The sequence below is a fragment of the Gallus gallus genome, chromosome 2, assembly GCF_016699485.2.
Source record: "Gallus gallus isolate bGalGal1 chromosome 2, bGalGal1.mat.broiler.GRCg7b, whole genome shotgun sequence".
Taxonomy (NCBI): Eukaryota; Metazoa; Chordata; class Aves; order Galliformes; family Phasianidae; genus Gallus; species Gallus gallus.
In genome coordinates this window covers 76,717,924-76,734,824 of record NC_052533.1, presented here as the reverse complement: position 1 = coordinate 76,734,824, position 16,901 = coordinate 76,717,924, and the positions used below count along the sequence as shown (strand labels likewise).

Below are 16,901 nucleotides of genomic sequence, written 5' to 3'. Positions count from 1 at the left end.
AGCCCATAATCCTTCCTGAAAGGTCTTAACACCTGCTTCTTAGATATATTCAGCATGTACCTTAAAAAATACTGTACAAAAAAAAAAGTGCTAGCAGTCAATGTTATTCTTTAGCTTTTCATGACCAAAAAGAATTTGTCAGGAATTTTTCCATCAGCATCTGAATCCATGCATTTTCTGGAATTTGCACAATTTCAGGCTGCAGTAAGTAATTTCCAGAGACTTTGTGATCTTTAACAGTTGGTAAGTATTCCTGTCAAAAATAGCTGAAAGCACTTATGCTTTCTATTTTATCTAGAGATCAATAGGTTGGGTGATTCTTTGTTTAGCCTCTGAATAGATCAAGAATTCTTCTTCTAAACTTTTGAAACTGTGGCCATACAAGTCAGCCTACAAAATCAGAGACAGGTAGCTGTATATAGGATTGTATCTTCAGTGAATAAGAGAGGGACAAAAGCATGATACGGGTTTTCTGATACCATCTGATCAATTATATGAATTCTGTGTTCAGTTATATTCTAGGTAGGCCAATTCTTATGGTTATAGTCACAATAATCCAGTCTTGCAGAGGATACAGAAGCACTTCGCTTTATATCTCCCTATGATATGCATATGACTCTATGATAACTTCTTGTGGGGTCAAATTCATGTGTACAGAATGCTTAATTATGGTGAGAGTGACTAAAACACTGTGCTCACTTCAGCAACATGTATACTAAAATTGGAACAATGCAGAGATTTCCATGGCCCCTGTGCTAGAATGACACACAAATCTATAAGTAGCTTCATATTTTTTCATCTTATTTCTGAGTTTGATAATGACTTCTATTCAGAAGAATTGAATAAAAAATACAATAATCAGGACCAGAGTGTCCCTGCGTCCAGCAAGAACATTTGGGTTTCTTGAAGTGTATTTATTTGATGGCCTGGCACATGAGACCCACAGATGTATAAGGTTCTAGTGAATGTCAGTGCACAATGTACTAACTTGATGGTAGTACTAATGTCATCAAGTTATAGAGGGGGAGACCTCATCTGTGGTTCTAGAGCTACAGGAAGATCCCAAGAGTTCATTCCAGAGGAGGCTGAAGTGAGCTTAGCTGGGAAGGATGGCAAAAACACCCCACTGTGAATAGCTCAAAGGCTTCATGCATTCTTGACATAGATAATCTCAGGAAAGATTACTTGAAAGACCCAAAAGGGTACTGGTGGGTTTTTGATATAGCTGCCTTGGAGGTGGAGACATTAAGCAGCTGTCTACCTTGCCTGGATTCTTAAGGGTAGCTAAGAGAACAGCAGGTGTCAATCAATTGTCAATCAAACAATTACAACAGTGCTCCAGAGACAATATCATACCAACCAAGACTTCCTGATTCCCATCCACAAGCTTACTCATTATCCACAGAGCCAAGAAGTAACCAACAAGACTCACTCACCCCTTAGCAGTTCTGTATGGACAGTCCAATGGAGAATGGAGTTTAACTGTGGACTACTGTGTCCTGAATGAAGTCACAGAACTGCTAAATGCTGCCATGCTGAATATGCTAGAACTTCAACATGAACTGGGAGTCAAAGGCAGCCAAATGTTATATCACAATTTCTTTTAATGGTATAGTAAAGACCACAGTTCACTTTCATTTGGAGGGACATCCCATACACCTGGAATTGACTGCCTCAGAGGTGGAAACACAATCCTACCATTTGCAATAGGCTGATCCATACTACATTGGAAAAGGGGAAGGTCCTGAACACCTGCAATACGTTGGTGACATCATCATGTGGGGCAGCACAGAAGAGGAGGTCTTTTAAAAAAGAAAGAAAATAATCCAAATCCTTCTGAAAGCCAGTGTTACCAGAAAGCAAAGTAAGTTCAAGGGACCTTCAAAGGAGATTCAGTTTTGAGGAATAAAATACCAAGACGCATATCATTATTTCCCTACAGATATAATCAACAAAATAACTTCTATGTCTCCACCAACTGACAAAAGGGAGACACAAGACTTCTTAGATGTTGTGAATTTTAGGAGAATGCATATTTTGAATTGCAATCTGACTGTAAACGTTATGTATCAAGTGATCTGGAAGAAGAACAATTTCACATGGGGCCGTGAGCAACAACAAACCTTCCAGCAAATTAAAAGAAGATAGTTCATGCAGTAGACCTTGGGCCAGTCCAGATGGGACATGATGTAAAAAACATGCTCTACACTGCAGCTGGGGCAAATGACCATACCTGTGCCTCCCCCAGTAGCACAGGGACAGGTTTACCAGAGATGTTATGGAATCTCCAGCTCTGGTGATATTCAAAGCCCAACTGGACATAGCTATGAGCAGCCTGTTTTAGCAGACCTGTCTTCACCAACAATATTCATCTTGATGAACTTTGGACATCTGTACTGACCATACATGCTCTGTGACTGTGTGTGTCCATAGAAGGAAAGCATTTTATCTAGCACAATTGTAAGTATCTACAGAATGTCAATGAAACCTCACCTACAAGAGGACTGACTTTTTTTTTTTTTTTTCAAATTTAAAATAATGTTATCCAGTCAATATAGGGATATGAACTGACCTACAGAAACACTTTAAAAGATTTATCCTGATACTATTGTACAGCATTCTGATGAAGACCTTAGTCTGTAATCAGAGGAGAAATCTACAGCTTTTGAATCAGTCATTCTGAAAGAACCTTATTCATTGACTTCAGTCCAGTGAGCAAGAATAAAAGAATACATCTAACAAACTGCTGTTTTGGCTGTTATTCTACGAAGACAGAGACAGTGAGCTGACAACTTCAGAAACTATGGAGTAAAGCTTTAAGAACCTACAAGGTTAAAATTGAACATAATCAATCACATCTTTGCAAATGAATTCACGAGCCTGATTTTTCTTTACACCTCCCAGTAAGAAACACAGCAAAATGAGCCATCAGAAATGGGATATGCTCATTGATATCAAACTGTTTTTTGCTTAGAAAATTATCAATTAACTACTAAAAAAACTAAAATGTAAAGCTGTAGAGAATAGATGTTTTTCTTTTTTTGCTTGTTTGTTTTGTTTGTTTTTCCCACCAAAATTATCAGCATTATCCTCTCTCACCACAAGAGACACTTCTCTGTTTTTAAATTCTGAGTCATGATGATTCTTTCTACTTTAAAACTATATTTTTTCTCTCACTTCCATGTTTTGTAAACAGGTACCAACCTTTTTTTTCTCTCTCTTTCAACATAAAGAAATTTAATCTTGTAACTGGAGCAAGAGAACTGGCTGCAGAAGTAGTAACAAGCACCTGACGGCAATTCAGGAGGCTTCAAAACTTCCTACCAGTAGGTGGAGCAAAAATGTCATTAATATTGAGACCAACTGAACTAGAACTCTCTAGTCATCTGTAGGGTGTGTTCCTCTTCTGTTTTCTGATTGGTCAGGGTAATGAAGACAGCTTAATGGCTCTGGTTTTTATTTAGTTTTAAGAATAAAGGAATTTTATCTGATATGACTTTCAGAGGCACAATAAGGAGCCTCTTCTCAGTATGCAGGGAGAAGGACTGGGAATGTGGCTCAGCACAGCACGGCTGTGCATGTATATTCATGGACTTCTGTTCAGCTGGCAGTTGTCTTGCTTGTAGTTATGAGCTCAGTCCTACTGATTATCTCTTCATCCTTTAGTTGTTCCATGTATATTGTTTCATTTCCTAGTACAATGTTGTTTGAAGCCACATGATAATGCACATTCACTTAAAAAGAAACTCCTTTTCCCATGCTGGTTTTATTTAGTTAGGGATGTACTTATGTTGAAGAAATAAACATGCTACAAGATCATATGTCTTTCAAATACACAACCTCAAATCTGAAGCACCTCAACTGTGTCAAAATGTTGATAGATTTTCACTCAGGTGGTACTCAATAAGCCATTAGATAGAATACCTTTTACATTAAAAGATCTTGAAAGCACCTTTCAACTTTGTTATGCTTCTGCAAGCTATGGATTAATGAGAATCAGCATGGGACTAGTTACACTGAGAGCAATACCTACAGGAATTAACATTTAAACTGAAAATCTCACAATGAGAAGCCTTGTCATCTCCTGACAGAATCATGCCTGCTGATTCCAGAGTTCACAACAAAACACAGCTTTATATTAAATCACAGATGCCTTACCTCGAGTACTATGTTCAGTTTTGGGCACCTCAGTACAGAAAGAACATTGAGGTGCTGGAGCAGGTCCAAAGAAGGGCAACAAGGCTTGTGAAGGGCTTGGAGAATATGCCCTACGAGGAGAGACTGAAGGAACTGGGGCTGTCTAGTCCGGGGAAAAGGAGGCTGAGGGGAGACCTTATTACTCTCTTTCAATATCTGAAAGGTGCTTACAGCAAGGGAGGGGCTGGTCTCTTCTCACTGGTGATAGGTAACAGGACGAGGGGAAATGGCCTCAAGTTGCATCAGGTTTCGGTTGGGTATCAGGAAACACTTCTTTACAGAAAGGGTTGTTAAGCACTGAAATAGGCTCCCCAGGGAGGTGGTTGAGTCACCATCTCTGGATGTGTTTAAAAACTGTTTGGATGTGGTGCTCAGGGACAAGATTTAGCAGAGGGTTATTAGAGTTAGGGTAGTATGGTTAGGTTGTGGTTGGACTCTATGATCTTTAAGGTCTTTTCCAACCTGAGTGATTCTATGATTCTATGTTTAAGTTGGCCTTTGAAAAGAACATTGCAACTAATCATCAGATGCTTGAATAAAAATGCAGCTAGAATTTGATTATCAGTCATTAGAAACTTCCTGAAGCATCTCTTATCTCTTAAATGCAACCATTTCTTTCCCAAATTTGGCTCTCTTATATTGCATTCTTCCAAAAATAGCATTACTGTGGCAATTTCTGTGAATTTAGAAGTCAGTTTGAAATGTGTTTATTTGGGCAAAATCATAGAATTTAATAGTGATTTAGTTACTTCATCAGCTAATTTTAATTTCATCATCTAACATGAAAGACTAACTTCATTTTTTTCAATTAGCTATGCTTATTAACAATAACAGACCTCTTCACAATGTAATATTTAGAGGCTTTCTAACTGAAAGAAATGACACTAAGAACACTTCTAGAATTTTAATTAAATGGTGAAAGGGCAGCCAAGATTGAAGTGTGAGCTCCACTGAATTACAGTCCCAAGAAAAATCAAGTAATTTAACACAGTTAAGACAGCATTCAATTTTTAAAAAACATTATTATTATTTTTACTTGGAGGCAGTACAAAAGCTACTTAATTTTTAAATATAAACCAGTTACCAAATCTTTAATATACTATGTATGTCAATACTATATAGAAAAAAGTTAACCAGCATTAACAAATTCACCTAGACAGTGTATGAAGAGTTCTATACCACTTGCTAAAGACCTTACTACCTGCTAATGCAATGGATGAAATGTAATTGTGCTTTAAGATGAACGTTGACAGTTGCATTTCAAGTGTTTACCATTTAGTACACAAAGAAAAAAAGACATAGTAAGATCGAGGTTTCTTCTTCTCCTCCTTCCCCTTCTTTGCCACTTTCAGTCTTGGTTATGTAAAATTAGGTTCAGAAAAGTTATCCCAAATTAGTATTTCACTGGCATAAACAAAAAATTAACAAGAACCTCACAAGCTCTCTTCTGTTAGGTCATATGTTTAAGATTTCATACTTAGACAAACAAATTTCAAAACTTGGTTCTGTAAAGGTTTGTAATAGCTATCTCAGCTAAAGAAAAAGGATAGTAAAATGCCCCAGACACACTGAGTTGAAATAAATCATTTGATTTGCTTCCATAATTTTAATAGTAAGTTTATTTCTCATTTTATTTTCCTGTTTCTATGGCTTGGAAAAATCTATCTTGCTACTCACTGCTCCCATTGGCTAAAAACAGCTGTTGACCAAAAAGCAAAACCACTCACCTATATTTGACAAAGCAGTGACATTTATTTTCCCTGTTTGTAAGAGGACAGAAAAAAATTAACAAATTGTTTGTATACATCCCATACTCAAAGCAAAATAGCAATGGAAATATAAAAATACATAATATGTTCTGTCTGAGTAGAAGTATAAAATGCATATGTCTTGCAAATTGCTCTCTCAAGTTATATTTCTTTGAAATCTGACTCATAGTAAGTACCTGAATATATGCTGTAGTAAAAAAAGTTTTTTTAAAATATAAGAAGTCTTGTTTTGTTAATAGTTTTCAAAATGAAAATTGTCCAAAAATTGTCTTCAAGTTTAGTCTTAAAATATAAATGGTTAATTTACTGAATCCTAATAAAAGTGCTAGTTAGTATATTTTACTATGGCTAACACAGTTAGTTTTAAACTCTGAAGGGACTGGTTTCTGAAGTTAGAAAATTCAGCACTTCAAAATACTTTCCATAGAAAAAATTCTTAATTTCATTCATCCTTTTTATATTTGTTAAAAAATGCCAGAATAATACGAAGAATCCTCAAGAACTCTAGAAGAGTAATTATCTCCTGAATTATAAAAGAAAGAACAAATGCAGAAAGGAGAAGAAACTCCTTCAAAAAAAGTCAATATCAATTTATAAATTGGTATTATTATTCACTTACCTGTTTGACTAACTAGGTTCCCTTCTTTGAGAAAACAACTTGCTCAGAGCACAGGATGTTGCCTTGATTTACCAAGTGTTTGTACAGTCTTCCATGCCATCATCTTCTCTAAGAACCCGGTGATAATATCTGGAGTGAATATATGAAAAAAAGTACCAAAGAAGTGAGTGGGTGTCTGGATGAACTGTCAAACTTAGAGGTTAATGTCTCAAACTGGCATCTGGTCCTGAGTGGAGTTCTCAGGGACTGACAGTTGATTTGATACCGCTCTCAAAATGCCAGACAAAGGCTGTAATTTAAACCACTTTTTTCACACACTTCTTTTTGGACTCCTTGCCTCTTAATCAAATTTTCAAAAAAAAAAATTCTTTAGGCATAAAATTATAGTCATGGCAGCAGTGAGATTATCACCTTCTAATAGCTTGGTTTTGTTTTAGTTTGTTTTTCTTTGGGAACTGCTAAAGGCATAGGAAGTTCTGGATCTGTCTTTTTAATCAAAGTTAGGCTAAATCTTTAGGAACCGCAGAACAGGCATAGCATGCAGTTCTTTCTAAAAAACATTTCATAATCAAAAACTAGTACTCACCCTCAAAAAGTGATGTCTTAAAGAACTCCTAGATATAATTTCAGCTGGTCAGGAAATTATACATGTCCATAATTTTAAAATGTTCTAAAAGTTCTGTTCAGATAATAGCAGCAGAACAAGTTTTATGAAGAGTTGCAGAGAATTGCTGAACAATGGTAAGAAAGATTTATAAAAGGGACAATGTACAGGTGTAGCGACATTTTAATATTTGTATCTTCTCTTGTTCATCTCTATAAATATATTTTTCACGTGATGAAGTTTAAATTGAGGTAATCACTCTCTCTCAAAAAAAAACCCAAAAAGCTGTAAAAAAGGTCAGCTACTATAAAAGGCAGCAAAAACTTTATAATATGAGTTTGTCTTAGCAGGTAATTGTGAGGATATGTGCTATCTAAATGAACTGTTTGAACTTAATGCTTGCTGCAAACAGTTCATTTCTGTTCAAGCTTCCCAATAGCTTGTGTAATGATGAGGGCAAATGTTATATTTCTAAGGTAGGTAAACTCTTGGTTTCTCTGGCATTTAGTATGGGGTACTGTCGCAGAATATTTTGTAGCCCTTTAGAAACCAATTTGATAACTTTATTTCATTTATGTGTATGACATGACTAGGCCTGACAGCCATCAGATTTCACAATCCACATTAAACAGCTCCTAAATTCAGGAAAGTGCTGTTTGATTTGAACCCTAGGGCTTCTGCCCATCAATATTTTCACTCCATTACAGGAATATCAATAGTTCATCAGCAGTGATTCAGAATCTTACTTCTACTATTTTCTCTGTGTTTCTTCTTGCCTATAGTTTTGAATATCTATTTTTCATATCTTTTAGCTTTCAACTGTGTCATTAATAGGCATTTGTTATTCACTTGGACTTCAAAATGTTAGAAACTGTCCTATTAAATTTAAAATTTTGTTGCATTTTGTAGAGACAATTACCTTCTTTTTTCATAGATTCTTGCACTTTTCCAGCAAATTCTTCTTAAAGTGAATCAAAGTTTTAGGTTAAGAGTTGAACTGAACTCTTGACCTCCTGGAAACTGATGACCGTCCTCTTAAGACATCACAACACAAATCTTCAAGGTTATGGATTTTTCATTTGTTTATTTTCCCCGGAAAACTTAAGACTAATTGAGGGAGCTACACAAGCTCATAATGTTGGTATAAAGTTTAAGACAGATAGCTTGTCTTTTTTTTTTAATTTTGAATTGTGACTCCTGACCACAGAAGAAAAAAGGTCTCAATGGTTTCTATTTTTAAGAGTCAACAGTGTTCTTTGTAGTAGTTAGTAACATTTTCAGTAACTCATTATAATTATTCAATACATTGTCACAGCAATAAATAAATCAGTACTTCCTAAAAGATCGCAGTAATGTAGAAGAATATGTCAGCCCTTCTGCTGATAAATATGTTTTTACTCTAATATTAAGGATAAAATGTCTGAGTAAGATGAATGGGTATTTCCATGAGGGATGCTTGTTAAGATGCGGTTTGAAAAAGTTAAGTACCATATTGTCTTAAAATGCTTAATGTTCTATAAATAATTTAGATAGCCATTACTTATTCAGACTGTCCTTATGTTTGGTTTTGCCCAGAATATGAAAACAGTTCATCATTCAGATCTGAAAAAGCTCATTTACTGTAGTACATATTTACCTCTTGAACACTTATAAGTCTGTCAGTATATTCAACCACCTTTTCTGGAATGGAGATTTTACATTTTTCCTTTCAGCATTACAGCAGTTGTGAACCTGTTGAGCAATGGAATTATGGTGCTGTGGTAAAGTAGCAGTGTATAGCAATCTAAGACACAACGACAGGATTTATTGAGATATTACAAAAAATTAATTTGGTGCACTCTTCATGATTTCTTTCAAATAAAAGCCTTTTGTAAAGTGTAAAACTTTTTATTTGAAGAACATTGACAGAAAATGAGAATGCTTCTGTTAACACAGCAAGGTAAATAATTCAGTCTATGGCACTGTGAACTTCTTTATCAAGTTTTCCAATGAGTTCTGTAACAAAGCAATACGTGTTTAGACAACTATGTAGCATAAAAAGATGATTTTAAAACAGATATATGGAAGTATTTCTTTATACATTAGATAGTGAACTTCAGGAAGCTGTTGCAGGAAGTTGTGGAGACAGGTGGTATTGGGTGCTTCAAAAACAATTTGTGGACCATAGCTACTGATCAGCTACTCCATGGAAATTAACATTATGCAAACCATAACCCGTCAAGTTAATGCAAGGCCATTTGCTTCTTTACTTAGAACTGAAGTACTATTCAAGCTACCTCTAGTCTACTGGCAATTATTAAATCACTAAGCTATAAAAATATAATTGCACACTCTTCTGAAAACTACGGGAATTTTGATGGAAATCACATCTGGCAGAGCAAGTTTCCTCAGGTATCCCTGCTACAGAAGAAGGAAAATAAAGAAAATCCATCTCCTGTACCTATTTAAGAGAGTTTTTCCCAGTGTATAAACCACAAACACCTTTAGAAATGTCAGTCAAAATAGAGTTTAAAATACTGACACATATATATAAAGTTGTAGAAAATAACCTAGACAGAAATATCTGCTTTCTGCCTGCTTTGAACTTCTCAAACTCATTTTTACTTTAATCTTAGTTAAGACTCTGCCTCTTTTTTGCATGTGTTCACATTTCTTCTACAGTTTTACTGCACAGGAACCTGTTTAGTCTGCTTATGGTGCTGCTCTTGTCTGTCCAATTCATTTATCTTTCTGGTCAGACTTACTGGGCATCAGATCTTTCTTAGGTTTAAAGTGAACACTAAAAATCTAGAATCTCAAAATATCTTTTGTATGATTTAACAATTGTCAGGTCATTAACTTTCAAACTAAAGTACTTTTTGTTCTAAGTATTGGGTCAAATACATATACTGAATATGACTGTCCACCTGACTGAATATTCTAAGTGTGAGCAAAAGACATACTATTAAGGAAAAAAAAAATCAATTTTTCAAGTAATTTATTTAAATAAAATAGTTATCACATTTTTTAGTATTTCTTCTTATTTCTTTGTAGGCCAGGTGGCAATAGGCTGAAGGCTGGTACGTAGTACTGGTCCAGAATATCCAGGCAAAAGAAATGAATGCTGAGTCCTTAAATTAAACTTCTTTTTTTCTCCTGCATATGCATTCATATACTCAAGAACTCTGGGTAATCCAATTTCAGAAGGAAAACTAATCTTTTCAAGGTTTATGCTTAGGCATTTGTCACCATCCCACAGTAAAATGGAAGGGACTGGAATACTATAGTGTTTTGTCTAAATACTATTCATATGTAAATATATATATTTTTTCCCCTGTATTTTACTTGGGATCGTTGAAATGAAACTCTCTCAAGAAAACCCACTGCTCTATTACTTACTGCTTAATAGTTCTTTTATTTCTTTAAGCAAACATTATCAGAAGTATCAACTGTCTTAGTAATGAAAGAAAACATACCCAAAAGGTATTTCTCTATCATGTAGAGAAAAATGTCACTTCTGAACTAGATTTATTGCTCTTCAGAAAACCATGCAGCAACAAGAACAACAAAAAACCTGATGAGAAAGCAGCATGACAGCTTGAAATTATTTGGACAACAATGCCAAAGCTGCTTATAGAAGGCTTACCTGTGGAAATTTTTTATATTAGTGTCACGGAGTTATCTAGATCAATCTGTGCCTGTGACAGGGGGAAGCAGGCCCATAGGCTCCCTGGCCCAAAAATGGGAAGGGAAAAGGGGAAGGGTAGGGAGATGGGAGCTGGCCCCAAAAACACAACAATGGCAACAATCTAAGGAGGAAAATTCAGTTTTACTAAATATGATATCAGAATGCAAGATAACAGAATATATACAATATAATTGAAATTAAGGCTAATAAATCAAATAAAATGAGAGAGAGAGAGAGAAACTGTCCGAAACCAAAAGTCCTACTTTGAACTGAAGGCACCCAGCTGGGGAGCACACCCACAAACCGCCAGGCAGCGAGCGAGAGCCAGAGAGCAAGATCCTGTGACTTCTTCCTATGGCTTATCTTCCTCTCTGACCATGAAGTCATCTGGGATATATAGTTCTTCTTCTCTTCTGAGAACCAGGTATCCAGAAAGTTATCAGTCCACGGAACTGGAGTATTAACTCTTTAATTACCCATGTATCTCGCTCCAATTTATAGGAGGGAGAGGAGGTTCTTTGAAATATGTATGCCCGGCGTGAGATCAAGAAACAACGGTTCAAATGTTGGTCTAACCAGTTTATTACAAATGTTAATAAGGGAGATGATGAAAGGGAAGGACGGACACTATTACAGATTGGGGTAATGGGGAAGGGAGGGCAAGCAATAGAAAAGATAGAAAGAAGCAAGAATTGCGTAAAGCGGGGATAGTCACCACCAGGATCCGGCAGTAGTCCCATTGTACGACGTTCCGATGGTCCGAGGCCAAAGGACAGGAGCAGCAAGGCCAGTCTTGGGCAACGAGAGGGTGTAGGTACCGGGTGGGTCCAGGAATAAGCCGCAGAGTAAGCCCGGGAGGAAGCAGCAGGTCTCAGGTAGCAGGCCCAGGGAAGTCCGTCAGCATACGATCCTTAGTCAGGGATCTGATGGCAGAAACCTCTGAGTCCGTCGTGGTGAGGGATCTGATGGCAGAAACCCTGAGTCCGTCGTGGTGAGGGATCTGATGGCAGAAACCCTATCCTCATGGTTGTTGGACCCTCTTTTATCCTCCTTTTTTCCTTCCTAAGTAACATCCCTGGGTGCATGAGCAAGAGTCATGGGCGTACCTTCTGAGATGGCCATCTTCCTCGAGATAAGTCCACACAAAAGACCGTTTCCTGGCCATTATCATCAGCTTACCCCTCTCTCATTGCCCCTGGCCTTGTTCATCTGTGCTCCTTAAAGGATTTCACAACCCTTAGCCAGGACCTGTCCATCAGTGTCCTCCAGACAGAAGATTTCTCTACCTTTGCCCAGGACTTGCCTGGACTTGTTCCTCAGCAAACTTTGAGACAATCATACAAAAGAATAATCTCTTACACCATGCTTTACATGATGTTCTGATGTGGAATACTGATAACAAAATTATAAAACCATGACATTTAGCTGTATGCAAACTTATACAGACACTGAAAGAAAATTGTTGTTACTGAAAATAAGTGACAGGGTAAGAAATATGAGGCAAGGAAAGTCACTGTAAAATCATGTACAACAATATGCAACAATGCTCACCTTCATCCTTGATTGTTAATCTAGATGAGTAACTTCCTTTACTCCCCAGGAAGTGGATGTGGCAATTCAAAGAGGAACATAGATAAAATCTTAAGCTATTGGAGAATCCATTGAGACTCATCAGTTCAGGTTCTCCTGTTTAAACTAGTTATGAATTACTATTAAGAAAGGCAAGAATAGCTAGATGGATGGAGCATATTATGCAGTTTCAAGAAATAAACAGTCTAATATTAGCACTTGTAAGTTCCTGAGGGAGTCATCCTTGCACACTGCACAGAACTCCAAGAAATGATAGCTCACCAAGGGAATTCTTATCAGAAACATTATCATAGTTCCAGGCTGACAGATAATTCTTCTAGACTGGCTCCCAAAAAAGTGCATATCATCTGTTTTATCCAACTGCATCACCTTCTCCTGCCATAAAAGCAAAGGGAAGGTTTTAATATGCCTATACAAAAACTTGGAGACACTGTATCTAAATACTAAAGCTTTTCGTATTTATTTTTCTCCATGGACATTAGTCCATGACTTTGTGCTAAGACTTATTGAGAGCAATTAAGCTTGGTTTGAATGAAAATACATGACAATAAGATTCCTGACTGGAAGATAATATTGAAGATAAAGAAGCTTCGAAAACCAACTGTAACCCAGATTATATCAAGAGAAACATGGTTGAGGGAGGTGATTCTGCCCCTCCACTCTGCTCTTATGAGTCCCCACCTGGAGTACTGCATCCAGTTCTGGAGCCCCCAACACAAGAAGAACATCAGGCTGTCAGAGTTGGTCCAGAGGAGAGACACGGAGATGATCAGAGGGCTGAAGCACCTCCCCTACAGGGAAAGGCTGAGAGAGGTGGGGTTGTTCAGCCTGGAGAAAAGAAGGCACCATGGGGACGTTATAACTGCCTTTCAGTACCTGAGGGGAGCCTACAGGAAACCTGATGAGGGTCTTTTTTATAAGGGCATGTAGTGACTGGATGAGGGGAAATGGCTTTAAACTGGAAGAGGGTAGATTTAGACTAGATATCAGGAAGAAATTATTGTGTTGGAACAGGTTGCCAAGAGAGGTGGTGAATGCCCCTGCTCTGGAAGTATTCCAGGCCAGGCTGGATGGGAGTTTGAGCAACCTGGTCTAGAGGGAGGTATCCCTGCCTATAGCAGGGGGTTGGAACTAGGTGATCTTAAAGGTCCCTTCCAACCCAAACTGTTCTATGATTCTATGATTCTATGACCTTTGTCTTTTTGAAAGGCAAAACCTGTGAAATAGTCCATCTAATTTCACAGCTGTGTCTGTCATTCTAGGATTACCAAAGTCTGTTTTTCTACAGACACATGCTCCTCTTTGACCATATCCTGCCTTTCCCAGTAATACTTCATTTTTCCTACTTGCATTGCTGCAGCTGTCAGTGAAACTTCTATTTCCAGATAATGTCAACATTTGGAAACAGCTATCTTTTCACTTGACTTGGCAGAAGTGGCCTAAGAGTTCTAACATAGAGACACTTGAGGAAACTTGTTTCTCCAGGGAAGCAGCGGAAAGTTCAGAGGAGACAGAAAGCTTCTCAGTGCTGTGTAGAAGATATTTAAACAGTTTGTTGTAGATAAAGTGATTCTGATAATAACCTAGTCTACATATTTTAACATTTATGCTTGGTATCTGACATGGTCAGAAAATGTGACACCTGAGGACCAGTGACTGACTACTGTTTTTTGGATTATTTTTCTTCTGTTGAATCAGACTCTTGGAAGTAACGGGGTGGTTTGAAGGCTAATATAATAATTTAAACCAAGAAACTCAGAACTTCTGTGACTGCATTTGTTGCCATTAAAGAACCCAAAAAGTGGTAGAAGCAGATACATCTTGTTGCTATGTTGAGAATTGTAATATCCAGCGGTTTGTGAGGAGTGATATCACCTTCCCAGCAAATGAACAAGGACAGATAGAAACTTTACTGAGAATCTATTCCTGATGAGAACTAGCATTTTCTATGTTAAAGTGAACAGAGAATCATGAACAGTAGGAATTAAGGCATTAATCAGCAGTTGTACATCCAAAGGATTACTTAATTTTTATTCACTGTAAAGGGTCTTTCTGGGAAAAAAAAAAAAAAAAAAAAAAGGTATGAATGCACTAAAATGCTCAGCTATAACCTGAATTAACATGAACAAAGTCTCTGTAAATATAAAGAGCTGAGAACATCAGGTAATAAGAATGAAAGTCTAGTGTCAAACCCTCAATAAGAAGATTAATTTAATTTCCCAATTTCTTACCCTCTGTCACAGAAGAAGATTAACATTGAGCCATTTTCTTCCCTCATTAGAATATTTGTCAAGAAAATGAGATATAAAAATTTTAAATGTCTCATTTATTGTAAAGGACCAGAGCTATTCTACTTTATACTCCTCACGCTGAGTAGTTAATTGGGTAGCAATTTGGTTCCTTCTTTTGTTCATAGCTCTACTAGCCTACCAAGAATAGATGGAATTTATCAAAATACAATATCCGGTCAAAAAGCAGATATATTATGAATTATGTGACTTAGTTTTAATAAATAAGCAAAACATAGTCTGTTGTAAAAATAGTTTCCCAGAGTAGAACTACAGAAATATTCAGGAATTTAAAAGTAATCTATGATTGAAAAATATATCAATGTCCAAAAGTATTCAGATCAATAATGAGCTTTTAAAACCAGACATAGAAATGCATGTCCCGGTGTTTACAAGTATTATTAATGTTGAAAAGAGTCACCAGATGGGAAAGGAGTCCTACACATCAATCTTTTATCTTAGAATGAGCAAGAAGAACAAACAGGAATAATTAGCCAACCGTGTAGTAAGACATAAAGTTGTGAGAGGAAAAGTGCACCAGCCCAAGAAAACATAAAGGTATGGTTACTGTTGGGTCATTTGTTGCTTAGAAGGTATCAAAACTATGATTAGTGTAACCTGGCTTTCTTCTTCGCCATCAGTTACGGTAGTCTGTTTCCCACTGTATTTATGCATATTTAATCTCAGATATGTCACTGCTCATTTTATTTCAGTGCTTATTAACTTTCCATTGTCTGTGGTTCAGTATATAACTTCATATAATTTCTTGTGCAGTCCAGTTTTAAAAGTCATCTTCTTCGCTGATATTTCTGCAGGGGAATAATTAAATAATTCAATTCATTGAATATTATATATTATATTATAATAAACAGAAAATTTGAATTTTGAAGTTTTAATACCAGCATTGCAAATAATTATTACAAAAAAAGATATCTCCTTCATATTTTGTTGTTGATTTCATTTCCAGCTGCATTGCTCATATTGCTGTCAAAGAGATTTAATAAGATTAGCAACACATCAGTGTCCTTCAAAAATCTTTACATGACCAACTATACAAAAGGATGGAAGGAATCCAGGACTCCATAGCAGCCTTTTCCTTAAAAGCAAAGCAATGCACAATAAAACAAAACAAAGCAGAAAAATAAAAATACACTATGGAACATCTGTCCAAGCAGTCTACCAACACAATCCCTTACACCTTCTAACTTGTAAGAGGACACTGCCTTATTTTTATGTTATTTTTTTCACTAGAATCTTGATCTTAGTTGAGAATAACTATTGTCTAAATTATATTGATCAAATCACTGCACAAGAATATCAACATATGAAATAATTCAACTTGAAATGATATAATGCATTTAAAGTAACACAGAAATAAAATACACACATTCTGATGGTTTTTCTTCCTGAAAGTAGAGGGGATTTTGTTTCTTTGTTTGTTTGTTTGTTTTTAAAAACTTTCGTTTTAAAGATTGAAAATACTGTAAAAAAATCCAATTATTCATCTGGAGGCCACAAAAGTCTGTAGGAGTTTCAAGACCCATATTGTTCAGGAAACATTCCTGGATGGGCAGTTTAGTCATTATAAACAAACTTTATATTTGCCATGCATTTTATTACCCATTTCCTTTCCTGTTCCTGTCACTATTCTTCTATAGACGTATGGGATTTTCGTTCACTGTATGAAAAAGGGGTTACTTATTAACTGCACAACGCTATGGGACCAGGTCAAGTAGGCAAAAGAAAAAGTCTTTTTACCTCAAAATACATCCTCAGACATTCACCCAAAGCAATTTAGTCCTGGAGTACCATAAAAATACATCAGTTCTGGATTATGATTTCAATAACACTTGTAAACAGAATATCAGTGATTCAAACAAGACTAAGCGATGTTTTATTTTGTGACTTCTTGTCATGTTTCTGATTTGGCTAAAGAAAGAATATCAATAAAGTAGATTGTTCAACTAAATTAACCTCTGCTTCCTTACAAACAAGAGAATCTCTCTCCTGATGATATACTAATTGACTTATTTTTATGTACAGCCCTAATGAGTTGCAAGCAATGTTTCTTAAATGAGATGCAAGCATTGCTTCTTAACGGATACTTCTCTAGGTATTTTACAGAAATCTCTCTATAACAGCTACTATAAGTGAAATATCAAATATA

The 16,901-nt window shown here is 36.3% G+C and overlaps 1 non-coding gene across 1 annotated transcript; it reads left to right on the top strand.

The window, feature by feature from the left end:
* The first annotated feature begins 691 nt into the window (after positions 1-691).
* LOC112531982 lies at positions 692-795 on the top strand. Its single transcript, XR_003074182.1, has one exon. It is a non-coding gene; the product is annotated as a U6 spliceosomal RNA (small nuclear RNA).
* The last annotated feature ends 16,106 nt before the right edge of the window (positions 796-16,901 follow it).